This window comes from Macrotis lagotis, chromosome 1 (genome assembly GCF_037893015.1).
Source record: "Macrotis lagotis isolate mMagLag1 chromosome 1, bilby.v1.9.chrom.fasta, whole genome shotgun sequence".
Lineage (NCBI taxonomy): Eukaryota > Metazoa > Chordata > Mammalia > Peramelemorphia > Peramelidae > Macrotis > Macrotis lagotis.
The window spans coordinates 573268748-573289102 of NC_133658.1; the positions used below are offsets into that span (position 1 = coordinate 573268748).

At 35.0% G+C, this 20355-nt stretch overlaps 1 long non-coding RNA gene across 1 annotated transcript in view; it reads left to right on the forward strand.

Moving 5' to 3' along the window:
* Nucleotides 1-15675, forward strand: part of LOC141507172 (uncharacterized) — a 42034-nt gene extending 26359 nt beyond the window's left edge. The window contains exon 2 of the long non-coding RNA XR_012474093.1: nt 15296-15675. This is a non-coding gene — a long non-coding RNA (uncharacterized LOC141507172). The remainder of the gene's footprint in view (nt 1-15295) is intronic.
* The last annotated feature ends 4680 nt before the right edge of the window (nt 15676-20355 follow it).

Here is a 20355-nt window from a genome sequence, read left to right on the forward strand (position 1 = left end):
GAGTTTTTATTTGGTTTCTTGAACTATGGTATAAAGGCTTTTTTTTTATTTTTCAAAGAGGGATGTCATCGTTTTCAGATGGTTCAATGATTCTAATATGTTTTCATCCTTGACATATTTTCTAGGGTCAGTTTTTTTTAAAATACAGGTCTTTAACTTTGTTTTATTTTTTCTTCCTGTGTCATGATGTCATTAGCTTCTGTTCTGTCCATTCTAATATTCAAGGAGTTTGTTCTTTGACTAAGATTTTGTATGTTTGTATTAAACTATCAATTCTCCTTCTTAGTCTTTCCTCTAGTACTTTTTTTGCTAATTTATTCTTTTTTGAAAAGAAAAGGAAATTAGGAATAGGAAAAGTATGCTAAATTCTTTTACATAAATTAGATGAAAAGAAAAAAACCCTGTTCTTATGATAAACAATTTATGAGGCAATAAGTAGCTATCTTTCAAAGTATCAGAAAAAAAACAAACATACATAATGCAAAATCTCTTTAGTTTGGGGAAAAGAATAGCCAAAATGGGTGGTGCACTTGCAGTTTCAATATTCATCATCACCATCATCATCAGCATAGTAACAATAACAATAGCAATAACAATAGTGGCTTAATACATCTAGTTAGTCTTATATGCAAAGGAAGAAATTCATATATAAATTACCTTGAACTATGAAGTGAGTCTTAACAGTCAAAATTAGTCACTGGCTAATTAAAAAACACCTAGCCTGAATGTGTTCTTCATGTGTCTCTTTCCCATTGGTGATATGTTAACTTGTGAGACAGCAGTCCTCTGTATAGAGGTCTTTCTTCTCACTTGACTATTCTTTCAATTAAATTTTTTCCCCTTTGAACTAGGAATCACTAGTCAGACAATTGAAAGAAAGACACCTGTAGGGGCATAAATTTGAGAGGATGTAAATCATTATCAAACTGAAAATAGCTAGGGACAGTACATGAACTGAAAATGTGAGATCAAATTAGTCTTACAAAGGAAATATAAAATATTATGACAGAAAATGAATTTACCAGGCAAAAACTGAAAATATAAAATCAAGATTGACAGAAATAAAGTAGAAAAGAAAGTAAGAGGAACAATGGCTAAACATTTCATAAAATTCATTGAAATTGAGAAAATTCTTATTAAACTAGAAAACATCCCAAATTTTCCAATTATCAAAAATAAACAATGTGCATTCAAAGCAATGTGTACTCAAAGAAGACCAATGATATCATAATGTGGTTGATCAGTCAAAACCTAGCTCAGAGGGTTATACCATAGGTTGGGCACAAATAGTGCATTTGAACATTTGGATTGGAGCTGTTTCTAGATTTGCACATTGCATATTTCCTTTGTGCCATTGAATTTGCTGTATTAATTTGAGAATTCAAATCATCATTCTATAGCTTTGCAGAGCTCATCTTTGGAATACTCAGATTGATGATTTCCTTGTTTTGGAAACTTTCCAATTCTCTCCAGTGATACAAATTCTAACCCATCCATACCTATCCATCTGTGTAGTTCTTAACAATGTCTTTCCAGAAGTTTGCCTGAGGGAAACTCGGTGTGTTGGAACCTTCTAAAGTGTTTTCCTGATGTAGTGAGAGGTATCAATAGAGCATCTAGCTGTCCAGCTTTCATTCCTTATTCTTGTCATGTAAACAGCCCATCAATTCATCCTATTAGACAGTTTCTTGACACCTTTTACTTACTTTCTTCAAGAAAAGAATTTGTAAACACTGAGCATCATGAGCATCAAAATAATTCATAAAGATTGAAAAGTTATATTTTGTGATTATAATACATATACAGCTATTTATACCTATATTTTAACATACAGATCATTAACGGGGATTTATTACTGTCACTTGTCTGTGTATAGTTAGACTGTCACAGATCATTGATTTGTCAGAGCTAAAATCAGAATTAGTAAAAATAAATAATAAGAAAGAATAACGAAGGGGAAGTGAGATGGTGCAGTGTATAGAGAACCAGATCTGGAATCTAGGAGAGACCTTGGGCAAGTCATTAACCCCATTGCCTTGCAAAAACCAAGAAAGAAAGGAAGGAAGGAAGGAAGGAAGGAAGGAAGGAAGGAAGGAAGGAAGGAAGGAAGGAAGAAAGAAAGAAAGAAAGAAAGAAAGAAAGAAAGAAAGAAAGAAAGAAAGAAAGAAAAAAAGAATAATGAGAAAAAGATATGGAAATTGAAAAATTGAAAAAATTGAAAAAACATTGCTGTACTTAAATAACTGCAAATTGCTTGGATGGGTTATATTTTGCATGATTCTACATGTATAAACTATATCAAATTGCTAACGTCTCAGGAAGGGAAAGACTTTGGAACTCAAATTTTTAAAAACAAATGTTAAAAATGTTAAAAAAAATTTCCCATATAATTGGGAAAAATTAAATGTTATTTTGAAAAGAAAATTGCTTAGGTGGGAAATAGCAGAAATGATAGTGATTAGCAAGTATACAAATTTTATCTAGAAGTTTAACCAGTATAAATGGTCACAACAAAAAGATCGAAAGAACCCAGCAAGTACCATAGCTGGCAAATACCTAACTTACTTGCTGAATGGAAAGAGATACATTTTTAGCTCATTTGCAAAATCTTTTGAAGGAGAATGAAGCAAAGTTTAAAAAAAAAACTATTATCTTCTAAAGTGGAGAAGAAAAGAAATGAACAACACCAATTTAAAGAAAGTATGGCAATATATACAACTAAGCAAAGTCACCCCAAGGGTATTCAAAGATAAATATAGAAAATATTTGCAAAAAGCATTAAAGCAAATTATTGTCTTCATCAAAGACAATGGAACCACCACACATAACATTACACTCCTGGATGTGCTTGAAGAGGAAGTGGAAATAGTCAATAAACATTCTCTATATGTCTATTACATACCAGACTCTGTTCCAAGCACTGGGAATATAGGAAGAGGTTAAAGCTTTTTGCCTGGGGATACTATGTAGGGCAGTGAATAGAGCACCGACCCTGAAATCAGGAGTACATGAGTTCAAATCCGGCCTCAGACACTTAATAATTACCAAGCTGTGTGGCCTTGGGCAAGCCACTTAACCCCATTGCCTTGGAAAAAAAATGCTAAAAAAAAACAACTAAAGCTCTTTGCCCTCAAGGAATTCATAATTTAAGGGGGAGATAAAAAGCAAATTAATATGTAGAATATATATACAGAATAGATAGGAAATAATTAACAGAAAGGAGAAGGCTCTAGAATTAAGGGTTAGAAAAGCCTTCCTGCAGTAGATGGGATTTCAGTTGGGAGGTAAAGGAACCAGAGATGAAGAGGGAGAGCATCCCAGGCATGAAGAAGAGTCTGTGAAAATGCCTAAAACTGAAAGATGGAGTGTCTTGTTGGTGGAACAACCAGGAGAGTCATTGGATCAAAATATATCAGAAAGTAGTAAGGTATAAAACTTGAAAGATGGGAGGGGGCTAGATGAAGAAGGGCTTTGAATGCCAAGTAGAGAATTTTGCATTTGACCCTGGAGGTAATAGTCTGTGGAGTTTATTGAATGGAGTAAAATGATCAGATCTGTGCTTTAGTAAAATCGTTATAGTGGCTGAAAGGAGAATGGACGGAAGTGGGGAATGACCTGAGACAGGCAGACCCACCAGCAGGCTCTTACAACATTCATGATGGGAGATGAAGAGGGGGTTTCCCAGAGAGGTAACTGTCAGAAGAGAGAAGGAGTTGTATTTGAAGAGACATTGCAAAGGTGAAATTTACAAACCTGATCAATAGTTGGATATGTGGGATGAGAGAGTGAGAACTGAGTTGTGTTCCTAAGGGAGGGATGGGGTTGCCCTCTATGATAATAGGAAGGACAGGAGGAGGGGAAAGGTTTAGGCAGAAAGAGAATGAGTTCTGTTTTGGACACGTTGAGTTTAAGTTGTCTACGAGACAACTGATTATAGATGTTTGAAAGTTAGTTGGATATGTGAGTTTGGAGGTCAGAAGAGAGACTGGGGCAGAGTGTAGGTAGATTTGAAAATCATCAACTTGGAAATGGTAATTAAATCCATGGGAGCTAATGAGGTCTCCAAAAGAAGAAATTTAACTAAAGAATTAAGATGGAGAAAGGCAATAGATTTGATCAACTCTATAGAGAAGATATTTGTGCTAGAAATAATACAGTTGTGAGGGGATTGAAGTATTGATCAACAGAATTTCTGAAGATATGACCTGATTAATATCATAAAAAGGCAACTGAGAGAATATTAAGAACTATTGATCTACATGCCTACTCTCATTTTTTATAAAATCTTTAATGTCTAAAATACCCTAATGGAGGCAATCCTTAATAAGGGAAGGAAGGAACAAACAGGTTTTCTTAAGTAATATCTAGATGTACATGGCATCTGTACCTTCTCTCAATTAATTGAAAGGATAAAATATCTCATACTTATTTTTGTTGATTATAAAAAAAGAATTTGATTTAGCCACATAAAATGCTGCCTTATGGACTTTTTTTTGCAAATGCCTTCTAGTCATCAAAATCTTAAAGAATTCTTGGGAGATAGAACATCAGAACTAATATTGTTCAACAACCCTCTGATAATAAACATCAGGTAAGACATAGCTGGGAAATATATACTCACTAAAGGTTTTCATCACTATGAAAGAAGATTTCAAGCCATAGAGGAATTTCCTGTGGGTATTGAGGTCCTCTAGATGTTTGTGGATGATCTTGTGCTGTTTGTATCAAGCTCCAGAATAATACAGAAACTTCTAGAAGAGAGTTTGACCTGCTTATCCATGCAGGAAAGATGAAGAGAGAAAAAAATATTTATTGCCTAGATTACAAAGTGCATTTATATGCTATTGGCATGTAATTTGGTAAAGACAATCAATACACATACAAAAACATTAACCCAGAGGTGTACAGGAAGAAGAGAGTGGCTTAAATTGTCTTCAGGAAATTACAAAACTTTTTAAAAATATTTTATCTGTGCTACCAAATGGCAGCAAGATATAGAATATAACTAAATCCAAAGTTATCCAAAGTAAAGTAAAAGTAAAAAATGAGTATCACGTAGAGGGAAAAGAAGAGGCCCATATTGGACACGAGCCAGCTGCAATTTATAACCACTGTGGAACTCTGAGGGACAGGAGTACAAGAACAATATTCTTAATCCTGCTGAATTCCTGATTGCCTGAAGTCCCTGGTTGTTTGTTTTTAGAAGCTTCTCAGTTATGCCCTATCCCTTTGTTGATATGGCTTAATCTGGTGAAAAACTATGGACTTGGATTTGATGAATGTCTCTGCGCTACTCCTTCCTTTCAATTTTTCTTCTGGGCTCCTCTCTCCTCATGCTACAGACTGACACTATTTCATCTACAATTTGACTGTAACTGCTGGGCCAAACACATAGAGTGTTACGTTGTATTCAATACATTTGAAAAGGTACAGTAACAATGTGGGATACATGGAGAGACAGGTAATTAGGATATGAAGAAACTTTAAAAAATCTCATAATTCAATGATTTATTTGATACACCTGGGAATATAAAACCTGGAAAAGAAAATATAGTTGTCCTAACATTTGTGAAGATCTGTTCTCTAAAAGGTAATATTTTTTTCTTTTGTCCTTCATTCTCAAAGAAGACCATGACATCAAGTGATATCATGACAAGCATGTGAATTGTATTTGAGTGAGGGGGAGGCTGTGCTAAGTCACCAACCTTACTTTCTCCTCCAGAGTCATCTGGATCCAATGGCCAGATATGAATCAGGACAACTGGAAATAGTCCTGGATGTAAGGCAATCAGGGTTAAGTGACTTGCTCAGGTCACACAGCTAATAATGGGTAAGTGTCTGAGGTGGATTGAAACTCCTATCCTCCTGGCACCAAGGCCAAGGTTCTATCCACTGCACCACCTAGCTACCCTTAAAAGAAGTAACAGACTAGGCAAGGAAAAGAGAGGGAGAGAGAACAAAGGAAAAGAGAGGAAAGAAGAGGGGAGGGAAGAGGAGGGGAGAAGAGAGGAGAGGGGGAGATGAAGAATAAATTTTAGGTCAACATAAGGAAGAATTTCCTATAATGATTCTAGCTGTGCAAATTAGAATGGATCATTATTGTTCCGGATCACTGGAAGTGTTAAAATAGAGGTTGGATAACCACTTGCTGGGGATATTATAGAGGGAATTAACATTTTGACTAAGTTAGTTGAAATGACTCAGAATTCCTCCTAAATTTGGAATTTTATTAGGGAAGAGGATAAGCATTTATATGGTGAAGAAGGGAAGAAGCAGTTATAAAATGTCTATTATGGTCATGCATGGTATGGCAGTTAAGTAGGGCTATGGAAAAGTACCAGGCCCAGAATCTGGGAATCCTGAGTTCAAATCTGAACTCAGACATTTATTAGCTGTGTGATTCTAAGCAGGTTACTTCACCCTGTTTGCCTCAGTTTCCTCATCTTTAAAATAAGTTGGAGAAGCAGGAAGCAAATTAATGCCAAGAAAACCCCAAATGGGATCACAAAAAAGTTGGACGCAACTAAAATGATTGATAAATTAACCATGAGCCAAGTCCTCACAACAACCTTGAGATGTAAATGCTATTATCCCTGTTTTACAGTTGAGGGAACTAAGGCATACAGACATTAAGTGACTTGTACAAAGTCACACAGCTAATAAATGTTTAAGGCTGAATCTGAATTCATAACTTTCAGATTCCAAAGTCAGTGCTCTATTCTTTAAACTACTAATTTACCCTGAGTGGGGGATTCAATAAAATAACCAGTTTCCCTTTCTAAATATGTTTAATAGTAACAACATGTGGTGTGCTACTTAAGTAACAAAAAAAAGGTATATAGACAAGAGAGCATTTGAAAGATGCATGTATTGCATTTACTGTGAGAAATCTGTCCATTGTCACATAAGAGAATTAATGGAAGAGCAGCTTTAGCAGGGGCTCTCCAGACAAAGGAAACTCAAAGTAAGCTAGAGAATGGGGCCTATTTTGTAGATCAGGTATAAGTACACTGTTGCTCTCTCAGTACTGAAATCTTATTTCAACCCTCTCAGGTCCTGGTTTTGAGTGGGTGTCTGAATTTTTCAGAAGCATTTATTTTTCTTTTTTCAGTCAACAAGGATTTATTAATTTCTTATTCTATGCCAAGCACAGGAGCAACACCAAAGGCATAAATAAAATAGTCCTTGCCCTCAAGTTGCTCACAGCCATTTCAGCACCAAAATCAGCAATCTGTACCTCCTCTCCTTTTGTTAGTTACCTGCCTGACTCTCATCATTTTAAGATGTGTCTCTCTGATTAACAAAATCTAATTGTTCTTCTAAGATTATGACCTCACCCTCCTTTTTTTGATCTTCTAAAATTGAAAGGGACCTTAAAAGACAATTAAACCAACCCCCACATTTAATAAAAGAGGAAACTGACTTGCTCCATCTGACTCCTTCTTCTCCCTTTTTCTCTTACCTCTGATGGAAGACACAAGTCATTAACATGGACATCATTTAGAACTGTGTGGTACTTCAGAGGCCAATTCATACCTGAATGACAAATCCTTCTACAACCTGTGCAGTCTTTGAAAAACTTCAGTGAGAAAAAACTCAATACTTTCCAAATCAGAACATTCCTTTTTGGTTAAATGTAATCACTGGGAAGTTTTCCCTTCTATCAAGCCTACTTTTTACCTCTTTGGAATTTCCCCTGCTGCTGCTAATTCTGTCTGCTAGGGCCTAATAGAATTAGTTCCCTTTTTTACATGTTGTTGTTCAGTCATGTCTAACTCTTTACAGTCCTATGGATCATGCTAGACCTTTCTGTCTTCCACTATCTTCCAAAGTTTGTTCATATTCATGTTCATTGCTTCCATGACACTATCTATTCATCCATCTCATCTTATGCTGTCCCCTTCTTCTTGTGCCTTCAATCTTTCCCAATATCAGGACTTTTTCAATGAGTCCTGTCTTCTTCCTATTTGTTCAAAGTAGTTAAGCTTTAGCTTCTGTATTTGACCTTCCAATGAATAGTCAGCATTAAATTCTTTGAGTATTGATTGAGTTGATCTCCTTGCAATCCCTTTGACTGTCAAAAGTCTTCTCCAGCATATTTGGAAAGCATTTGCTTTAATTACATGAAAAGAGATATCAAATCTTCTATTCTCTGAGATAAATATATATTTTCCATCAACTTATCATCAGCCATTACCTGAAAGTCCTTTGCCATTACCATCTGGATGCTCTCCAGTTTGTAAATAATTTAATAAAAATGATAATTGCCATAATTATGATTATTAATAAATAGAAATAAGAAAAATCCTTCCTAAACTTTGGGTCTTGTAACTGATTTAAAAAACCAGTTGTGGTTCCAAAACTGTGTTCCAAAACTGTCACTTTTGTGGTCTTAGACACTATGCCTCTCTAAATGTCATCTAAGGTTACATGAGCTTTTCAGTTAGGCAGCTACTATATCAAATAAAATTGTTATTGTCATCATGTGACCCAGCTGTTACAGTCAAGGATGGATGAATTGGAGTTAATACATAATACCAGATGAGTTCAGGGCAACAATTCAGAAGAAGGAGTAACCCAGGAGCATTCACCAAATCCAAGTCAGAGTTTTTCAACATACCAGGCCATAACAGCAAAGGGAAAGGGCATAACTGAGAAGTTTCAAAAAAACAAAAAAACCTCAAACCATCAGGAAAAATCTTTTAACCAAAGAGGAATTCAAATAGGATGAAACATTCTTTTACCCCTATTCTTCAGAGACCCTATATGTTGCAACTGGCTCATGCCACCATGGGCCTTTTCTTTTTCTTTTGTATGATATATAATATAATAAATTTTCAGTCTTCCAATCTCCAACTGATCCTGACTCTACTCATTCTGAAACAGTACAAAAACACTTTAGAACTATTAATTTTTTAATTGGCCTGCTTTGTTGTACATAAGACATCAGAATAAAAATAAAGTTAAAAAATTGCCAGAGATAAGGATAGCTAAGTGGATAGAGCACCTACCCTAGAGTCAGGAGGACCTGAGTTCAAATTTGACCTCAGACATTTGATATTTACTAGTTGTGTGACCTTAGGCAAATCATTTAATCCCACTGCCTTGCAAAAACCAAAAGAAAGAAGAAATTGGCAGAGAGATCTTTAGCAGAAAGCTAGCCTATCAGACATGAGAAATTTATTCATAAGTTCCTTTGATATGACTTTAGTATAGGAAAGCTGGTAGACTGTACAAGATTGCAGGTTTTAAGACTCTTTTGTCCACTTTAGTTATGAGGGAAAGAGGAAAGAATGGGATTATCTGACCTAGAAGGAAAATCCTCAGGGGTAATAATGGTTTGAGACACAGGAATACATAGATTTTAGCTGCTGTACCTCAGCTAAGTTGCTAATTGAATACTTTTGACAGTAGGAGTGCAAGAAATGACAAATTCAGATTTACCCTTCAGGTTGAACTTGACAAGCATTAACATTAACATTTCCATACTCAGACTAAAGCCTAGAAAGTACAGTCTGCAAAAGTTTCTGATTCTAAGAAAGGATTGAGTGAGATTGCCACACAGATCTGTGAGAATAATTTAAAAAATAATTTTTAATGATTGAAGTTTTTCTTTTGTAAATAATTATATTTCACATGAAAAAGTATATAGGAATAGGGATGCTTGAATTAAACATACATATGCATGTACATGCATGGATATAGCAACATAGGAATCACGTGTGCATTGTTTAATGCAAATGTCCATGTGCTATATGCTCATCCATTCTTCTACATATGTATCTAGTGGTTTTACATATGTATGCATACACACATACACATATCTGGAAGAACTTTAGTCTGACTATAACTTAGCTCATCTAGAAAAAGAATTTTAATTTGCAGCATAAAGTCTCAAAGAAAATAAGGAGTCTCTATAGGGCACCTTTTGCAGATCCAGCCCTAATAAATGAATAGAAATAGATTTTTTTTAAAAACCATATCCCCATGCTATCGGTGTGACCTTGGCAGATCATTTAAATTCATAGTACCCTCCCCTCCACCCCAGACTACTCTCTAAGACTATAAATTACAGAGCAACAGTTTTCTAAAAAATTAGATTCAAATCAGATCAGGTACCTTTTACAACTATGGTTAGGGAACACATTTTTAACCAAACAAGGGAAAGACACAATCCTGAATGGTAAAATAGGACATCTTATTTCATAAAAATGAAAAACTTCCTTAGAACAAAATTAGGAAACAAATCTTTGTATCATGTACCATTTAAAAAGGTCTTATATTCAAGATATATAAGATTTAAAATATATGACCAAAATCCAATCACTAAATGATCAAAGGATAGGAAGAAATAATTCTCAAAAGAAGAACTGAAAACAATCAGCAGCCAAAAACCAACCCACTACTTCAAATTACCAAAGACAAGAGAAACGCACAATAATATGCATAAAATAACTCAAAGGTTTACTCAAATGTTTAGATGGTCATTTCTTCCATTTTAAGAAAGAACCCTTAGAACAAACCATGTTCACTCTTTCTTCTTCTTCTTTAGATCCTTCTCCTGTTTTTCCAGATTTCCTTATCCATCAAGTCTTTACTCTCACCCCCATCCTACCATTTGAAGAACATAGGGAAGCATATGAAGCTTATAAGTATTAATGCAATGAGAAGAAAGCAAAACCAGGAAAACAATATACACAATGATTAAAACACTAGAATAGATAGAATAATAATAAAACAATTGAAATGAAATTCTATGAAAGTAGAAACAAGTTGGCAGAGTAAAGTTAAGGACTCACCCAGGCTGTCCCCCAAACCCCTCCAAATACCTTTAAACAATGGCTCTAAAATTCAGAACCCACAGAGAGATGGAAAGAAAAAATTTTCCAAGTGAACACAACTTAGAAGGTTGACAGGAAAGGTCTGTTGCACCTGGGTAAGAGTGGAGCACAGTCCAGCTCCCACCCCAGCAAACCAGAAGCAGGCCTTGGGAGCTACTGAATCAATAATAGATAGTAGCTACTTCCAGAGCTCTCAATTCACATATGGTAAGGGGATCAAACAATGGATCAAAAGAAGATTACAGGGATCTCTTTGGTAGAACTGAAGCAGGACCCTGTAACTTTGCCCATGCTCAAATTCTGGCCATAGTACTGGGTAGCAGTCTTAGGGCAAGGAGAAGCACCAGTGCATCAGAGCTTGGGGAGAGGGGACCCTTTCCATGATTTCAAGGTATAAAAGAGTGCTTGTGGTCATTTAGAGCAGAGCACAGGCCAGAACAGTAGTAAACACCATTGCTTAGATCATATCTCCTTGGAAGAATTGAAAACTTAGAGTTCCCTAGAAATTTCTCTGAAAACAGCTGTACAAAAATCCAGAAGCTTGGGTCAGTATACCTTGCACCATGGAGCAGAACTCAACTTTAACAAAGAATTAAAATCAAGTCATAGGCTGGGAAAATGAGCAAACAACAAACAACAAAAAAAAAATCTGACCATAAAAAAGCTACTATTGTGACAAGGAAGTTCAAAGCACACATTCAGAAGAAGTAAACAGTGTAAAAGTCCCTCCTCCAAAAACTCCAAGAAAATTACGAATTGGTCTCAGGCTATGGAAAAACTCAAAAAAGGATTTTGAAAATCAAGTAAGAGAGGTAGAGGAAAAATTGGACAGAGAAATGAGAGTGATGCAAGAAAATCATGAAAAATTAGTCAGCAGTTTGGCAAAAGAGATACCAAAAAATACAGAAATAAATAGCACCTTAAAAAACAGATTAGGACAAATCATAAAAGATACCCAAAAAGCCACAGAGGAGAAGAATGCCTTAAAAAGCAGAACTGGCCAAATGGAAAAAGAGGCACAAAAATTCACTAAATGAAAAAAAAAACTTTTTAAAAAGTAGAATTGGTCAAATGAAAAAGGATGTACAAAAGCTCACCAAAGAAAATAATTCCTTAAAATATAGGATGGAGTAAAGGTAAGCTCATGACTTTGTGAGAAATCAAGTAACAATATAACAAAACAAAAAGAATGAAAAAAATAGAAGACAATATGAAGTATCTCACTGGGAAAAAATGACTTGGAAAACAGATCTAGAAGAGATAATGTATAAATGATTGGATTACCTGAAAGCCATGGTCATAAAAAAAGAGCCTAGACATCATCTTTCAAGAAATTATCAGGGAAAACTGCCCTAATATTCTAGAATAAGAGAGTAGAATAGAAATTGAAAGAATCCATCACCTCCTGAAAGAGACCCTAAATGAAAGCTGCCAGGAATATTATAGTCAAATTCCAGAGCTCACAGATCAAGTAGAAAATATTGTAAGCAGTCAGAAAGAAGCAATTCAAGAATCATGGAGTCACAGTCAGGATAACACAAAATTTGGCAGCTTCTACATTAAAGAATCATAAGGCATGGAATATGATATTCTGTGAGGCAAAGGAATTTTGATTACTCAGCAAACTGACCATACTCTTTAAGGAGAGAATAGATGGATGTTCAGTGAAACAGGAGACTTTCAAACTTCCTGATGAAAAGATCAGAGCTGAAATGAAAATGTGATCTTCAAATACAAGACTCAAAAATCATAAAAAGGGAAACAGGAAAGGGAAACCATAAATTAATGATAAGGAACTGTTTATTTTCCTACATGGGAAAATGATACTGATAACTCATGAGAACTTTCTCATTATTAGGGCAGTTAGTTATTATATTATGTACATACACACATATATCTATACATCTATACACACATATATTTATATATTTATACATACATACAGAAAGAGAGAAAACAGCAAGGAATGATTTTAATTTGAAAGGATGGTATCTAAAAATAAAATAAAATGAAGGGGTGGGAGAGAAATTACTGGGAGAAAGGGAAAGGGAGAAGTGGAAGAGGTAAATTATCTCATGTAAAAGAGACAAGAAAAACCTTTTACAGTAGAGGGGAAGAGGGAGCAGGTGAGAGGGAGTGAACTTTTCTCTCCTCAGAATAGCTCAAAGAGGGAAATAACAGTACACTCAATTGGTTATAGATATCTATCTTACCCTATAGGAAAGTAGAAGGGGAAGGGGATAAGAGAAAGGGGGCAGGGGGGAAGTAGTAATAGGAGGGAGAATAGATTAAGGGAGGAACTAATCAGGAACAAAGCACTTTTGAGGAGGGACAGGGTAAAAGGAGAGAAAGAGAGAGAGAAAGAGCAGAAAAAAGAGAGGAAGAAATAGGATGGAAAGAAATCATTTAGTAATAGTAAATATGAAAAAAAACATTAAGAAATTTACTCTGTTAAAGGGCTCATTTCTCAAACATATGGAGAACTGACTCAAATTTATAAAAAGAAGAGTCAGTTGATCACCAAAAATATGGGCAGTTTTAGGATGAGTTTATCAATGTTATCTTTAGCCATATTAAAAATCAAAAAATTAAAAACCATTGATTGGGGAAATGTAAATTCTGAAGTATTAACTTATATCTATAAGACTGATTAATAGGACAGGGAAAAAATGACAAATATTGGAGGGGATAGATGGAAAATAAGAGATTGATGCATTGTTGGTAGAGTTGTCTACTGATTCAACCCACTCTGTAGAGCAATTTGGAACTATACCCAAAGAACTATAAAATCATGCATGACCTTGCATGTGCCTTGCAATGCCACTACTAGGTCAGTATCCTAAGATGAAATAAAGGAAAGGTATCTATATATATATAGATATAGCAGCTCTTTTCTTGTAGCAAGGAGTTGAAAAATGAGAGGATACTCATTTGGGGAATGAATGAACAAACTGTGGTGTGTGTGTGATTATGATGGAAGACTATTCTACTAAAAGAAATGTTTTCAAAAAAACCCCTGAAAACACATGAGTTGATGCAAAGTGAAATGTACTGTAAATACACAGTAACAAGCAATATTGTAGGATGATCAACTGTGAATAACTTTTTCTCAGCAATACAAGATCCAAGACAATTCTGAAGGACTTATGTTGAAGAATCCTATCCATTGCCAGAGAAAGAGCTGATAGTTTTCAGAATACAGAATGAAGCTTATTTTTTTAACTTTATTTTTCTTGAGGTTTCCATAATAGTCATGTTGCACAAGAAATGTTTGCATGATTACACATTTATAACATATCAAATTGCTCTCAAGGAGAGAGGAGTGAATTTGGAACTCAAAGTTTTAAAAACAAATGTTAAAAATTGCTTTTAGATATAGCTGGAGAAAAATAAAATACTAAATAAATTGTTAACAAATTTAAAAAAAGAATGTGAACTCAGAAAAAAAAGAAAATTCATTTGTAGGGAGAAAAAGTTTGAACCAGGTCAATAATAAAAATTATTTTAGATAAAAAAATTGAATTTTGTAAAATTATAAGACTGTTTGGCCCCAAAGAAAAAATATGAAGAATCACACTCCTTTGTATAGTTAGGGATAATCATTGTGGAATATTGCATATAATGACAGACTTTTTTGGTAGGTTGGTTAATTTTGCTAACCTATTCTTCTCTTATCTTTTTTAATCTTTGTCTATCAAAGGAGGAAGAGTATCAATATGTTGGGAAATATAGTTAATATAAAAAATGAAAAATTATTTTAAAAATAAATCACAGAGCTAGTAATGACTTGATTTGGTAAGAGTTTCCTTAAAGGGAGTTTCCTATGTTAGTGAAATCAAAGGTTCAGTCCAAAGCAAACAAAAATTAACACATTTCAAGCAAAGATTTGAAAAAAAATAACCACAAAGTAAATGGTGGAGATATATAAAAATTACATGGTTGAGTCACAGTGATGCAGAGAAACTTGGGCATGGGAGTGATTAGATCAGTTGGAGACAAACTTTGTAAATCTTTTGCTTGCATTGTAAAGGGAATCTTCCTTCATCCTTCCACACCTGAGGGCCTGACCTTCAACCTGATTTGAATTACATTTTTTTTGGTAGAGCAGCTAGGGAGCACAGGTCCTGGAAGACCACCCAAAAGAGACCCCACCCCAAGAGGCAAAATCCCCAATGAGGGACTTGGGTTATTCCCAGGCCACCACCCCCTCCCATGGACTCTGGGATAGAATTTAAGGAGATCTGAGGGAGAGGTTGGTCCCTTTTTACCTTCCAGTCTCCTGCTAATCCCTGGCCAGCTGACCTGGCCAATTCAGTCAGCAACCCACATGGTCTTCTCTTTAAATTCCTTTTAACTTTTCTATCACTTTCTTAATATGCTGTAACTTCCTTTAATAAATCTCTATTTTATTTCCAAAACCTGCATTCCTGAGTCTGAGTTGTGATTCATTGCAGGGCAGAACCGAACCCAAGAAACCAATCAGCAGCAACAACAGGTCCATGAAATAATTAACTGCCAGAATCATAACCAGGTGACCAGACCATGAAAAACAAAGAAAAGAAGTAGATTGGAAGTCTAAGTAGACTGGAAGGTTTTTCCAAGATGAAACTGAAAGAATGCAGAAGAAAGGTGACTGAAAATTTAGACTGGAGTAACAAAGATTAACATCAGAAATGAAACCCTCAGGCTTAGCAAAAATTTCAGCAATTAGTCAAGTAGAAATTAAATAACTCCCAGCAGTTTTTTTTAACAACCCATCTTTGTTTAAGGGGTATCTCCTTCCCTTCTAAAATGTAAAGGATACTAAATATAAAAATAAAATGAATTAAAATTAGTTTTGTTCATCCTTAGAAAACTTTGCTTACCTCACCCCCCCCCCCCACCTCCCATCCCATATAATTAAGCTCAGGAACTGCTACTTTAGGTAAGTATTTAGAAGTGCTAATTGGTTATGAGGGTGTTATTGGAAAGATCTTTTCTTCCTATAATTTCTTTCAAATTTTGTTTTGACTTTAGTGAAAGTCTATGTGTTATATAGAGTTATAAGTTCAATACAGGTTCTAATCCATTAAATGGATAACAGTTCTACTAACTTTTCTTTGGGGACAGCTTATTTTTCAGAAAAACTATAATACTCAGTATTCCCTAATTATGCTTTTTTTTCCTACTCAGCTTGAAACTGGGAGAAGGGGACAGCTATGATTCATTTGGGTGATGAAATCACCAACTCTGGCTCTGACTTTGATTTAAGAAAAAGTTTAAATTTTAATTCACAAATTGTACAAAAATTCACAAGTTACTACAAAAAGTTCATAGATTGCTATGGGAAAGTGAAGGCAGGAAACCATTGATCCCTAAGCAGCAGTAAGTTAAAGGGAAAGCCACCATGAAAGGTTGAGCAGTAGGGAAGCAAATAGGGGATAAGTGGTAGAGAAGAGAAAAGGGAGTGAGAGGTTATTTGGGCTAGCTTCCCACAGGAAGCAGAGGATAAGTAGTAGAGAAGGGCGAAAGGGGTGAGGGGGATCATGATCCCCCAGAGCAGGCTGCCCTCCAAAGGCAGAGGAGCAACTCAACTGAGGAGTGATGATGGATAGGTAGTTGGTGGTGGGTCGGAGATGAGGTAATTTAGATAAATGTTGAGAAGGGCAGTAACTCAGAAAATAGGTGAAGGAGATGTAGATAAGGGATGGGAGATCAAAGACTTATTCTTTCAGGCTAAGGCAGAGATCCATTATGTTGTTAATATGGGCTTTGTACCTAAGGGCAGAAATTTATGAGTCCTTGTCCTGAACAAGTTAGGTAAGTTACTAAAAGTTCATTGACTTCATCTTATAGCTTGGACAATGGAATGGGGGTGGGGGTCACTGTTACTGTAGAGTAAATGATCTGTGCATAGGGAAAAGATTAATTATAGAATATATTTTTCTTGACTTTCCCCTACTTTAGTATGTTTGTAATCATACATGTTTCAAGACTATCTTAAATGCCATTTTCTCCATGAAGTCTGCCAGTGGTTGGTTGGTCAGTTAGTTCACACCAATTTGGAAAAACCAATACCTAGTTTATGTTTAGTTTGGTGAACTGGTTGTTAAAATGGCACTTGTAATCAGAGTTCTCTCTAAGGTGGGTGCCTGGGCATTGTTCAATGTGGAAATGACAAATTCATATTCCTTACTCTTTTTTAACATTCATACAGTATCATTTTCTAATCATCCATAGTAATGTTCATTCTGTCTATAGGTGAAAAAAATGATGGAACTATGTTGGTAATATTTATTCATTTCTTAAAACTCATTATACATTTGATGAAATATATTTAAATTCCCTTCAGTAAACAAACATATAACATAAAGAGAAAAAGTGACAAGCTGTCATTTGTTTCTACTTTGTGTTACATCCAAAATTCCCCCTAGATACTGAGTGTGCTGGTGTTACTTGAATGGTGAATTCAATAGGAAGCTGGAACATAATGAACCAATAGAAACAGAGATTTCAAGGGTTATCTTATCACCCAATTCTTATTTGAGTATTAAATGCATGAAATATTAAACTACCTTTTGGCATATCTTTTTGTATACTTAAAACAATCATTAGGGCAGAGAACCAATTGTTAATTTATGAATTCCTCCACTGAAGTATGCTCCAGATAGAAATAATCACAAGAAAATGGGATTTCATGGTATAGTCCAGTTGTCCAATATTGGTGATTGCGATGAGTTTAGTTTTCATTTCTACATTAGCTATAGGGATCTGAGGAAAGGAGTTTATGTCTTATAGAGAAACAGCTAAGGAGAATAAAGAAAAAACCAAAGTGGATTGATGTAAAATCATAGGCAATATAGTGAGGAATGTAGGCTTATAGGATGTAAATCAAGCTAATTTACAATTTATGGGGAATAAAAGAAATCCCTCTCTATAGAGAAGTAGATAAACTTGTAAGGGGAAAGCAAGAGATATAGAATTAGAATGTTAGGTGAATTAGTGAATAAACTGGTGCCAGTCTAAGGGTCAGATTCACATATCTGTGTTATACCTCATAATGGTCTGGTTACCAAATTATGGCAAGGGAAGATTTGATAAGGACCTGGAACTCATGTGGGAAGAGAATTGGGTACTTCAAATAGGCCTTTGCAATACCCAGCCAATTGGGGACATGGGAGGGACTTGTTTTTCTAGACAGGAGATAAAAGGGTATGATTTTTGTGTTCCAGGTATGCCCATTTTTGTTTGGGTCACCATTTCTTAAGAACAGTTCAATACAGGATCCACTTTGCTTGGTGGTTATGAGTTCTTGGTAAGGTGCTTGTTTCTTACAATGACCACAAACAGTTTTTTTCTTAGTGGAGTCCATTGGCACATTCCAGTGGTTTGTGATGACAACTTTGTGTATACAGACAGAATTTGAGATGCCAGGTTTCATAGGAACATGAAATTGACTGGATCTTATATAAAGTACAGTTCTTTCCACAATGTGATTTTCTCCATCATGGTTTCCATATATCACGGGTTAGCTTAAGAAATTGAATGGGAATTTGGGGAGGGGAGAGTTTTTCTGAAATTGCAGTAACACACAAAGGTGAGCAGACAACACAGAATAAGTTTTGAAATTCAGAAATGCATAAAATATTGTATAGTATTGTATGATATAGCCTATAACCAAATATTTAACCTAAATTTTACAGAAAGGTACTGTAAATATCATATAAAAGAAAAAGAAAAAAAATCAGATTTCTTCTCTAGTATGAAGGGAGGCCAAATAATTTTATGTGGATTTTCCAGATTGCCAGGGAATTGTGCCCCTAATGCCCTCAATGCGGAAGGGATAACTGTATTCAAATTTGACAGAAACAGAGGAAAATAAAAGGGACATAAGTCCAAAAAGTTAGTTTTGCAACAGATTACAGAGAATGTTTCTTAAAGATGAAGAAGAGTTTAGAAAACATTTGGTAGGCAGCAAGTACAAAGTTTTGAGAGGTAACATAGTTTAAAAGAAACTTACTAGTTCTGTACACCAAATGAGTTACTTCACTTTTCTAAGCCTCAGTAAAATAGGGAAAATGGCACTTGTAGTAGCTGTCTTAGAGGATTAGGTGAGATTTCTGAGATAATTTATTTAAAACACAATTTGCAAATTGTAAAGTGCTATATAAATGTATTATTATTTATTATTATCATTTATGTTACTTGATTCTTGTCCTTCCTTATCAAAGAAGACCAAAATGATATCACTGTGTTTGAGACAAATTAAAAAGTGTCTGACTGTGGCCAATCAGCCCAATACCAGTTTGGAATGCTCTACCACAGGTTGGGCACAAATAGTCCATGTGAACACCTGGAATGGGTACCCTAACTGTGGACAAACCATATAATCTTTCAGAGCCTTACTTTCCTTATCTGTAAGATGAGAATAATAATGCCTGTGCTGCCTAATATAGGAGCTTATGGTGAGGAAGATTCCTTTTAAACCCTAACAAGCTATGTCAATGTGGATTCATATTGTTGGACTATGGAATGCTATGACAGAGCTATGAATTAAGCATCTAGCAGCTGTGTAAAGGATGAATTGGAAAAAAAATTAGAAGTGGGAAGATGAGTTAGGAGACCAATTAGGCAAGAAGTAATGAAGGCCTAATGTAGGGAAATGAAAAGAGGGGAGAATATTTGAGATATTGGGAAGGCAGAAATATAGATGTATGGATAATTTATGAAGGTTAAAGCTGAGAATGGATATAATGGAAAAGAACTCTGATTTTTGGATCAGTGGACCTGTTTCTACTTGCAACCTGTGTGACCTTGGGCAAGTCTCTTAATCCTCTGGTCCTAAGTTTTTTCCCCTTTAAAAATGAAGGCTTAGTTGACTTGTGATTCTCAAAGTTTGGTTCATGGACTCCGGGGAAGACTTTTTTCTGAAGCCTCCTGAGGTCAAAATTATTTTCACAATAACACTAAGATGATTAATTATTAACCAACAATTAATATTTTATGTTATTGTAATAGTTATAATATTTTATTATACCATTAATAATTAATGGTGATTCATTAGTAATACTAAGGTAATAAAATATGCCTCCCTTTTCCAACTACATATTTATATGAAGCCAAATTTTCTTCAAACATTTCAACTAAAACAGTAGATTTAGAAGCAGAAGCATATATGAGAAACTAGTTGTCTTCTATTAAGTCAATCGTTTTTTTTTTAGTTTTTTTTGCAAGGCAATGGGATTAAGTGACTTGCCCAAGGTCATACAGCTAAGTAATTATTAAGTGTCTGAGGCCGGATTTGAACTCAGGTCCTCCTGACTTCAGGGCCGGTGTTCTATCCACTGTGCCACCTAGCCACCCCCATTAAGTCAATCATTGAATAAATTTGCAAAAATAAATAAAACAATGTCATTTTTCTCTCTAACTTTGTTTTGGAAAATATAGTTATTTTTCATAATTTATCTTGTTCATGTTAATGCACAATAAGCTTTTTGCTAAATGAATTATTACATTTTATAAAATGTATCAGTTT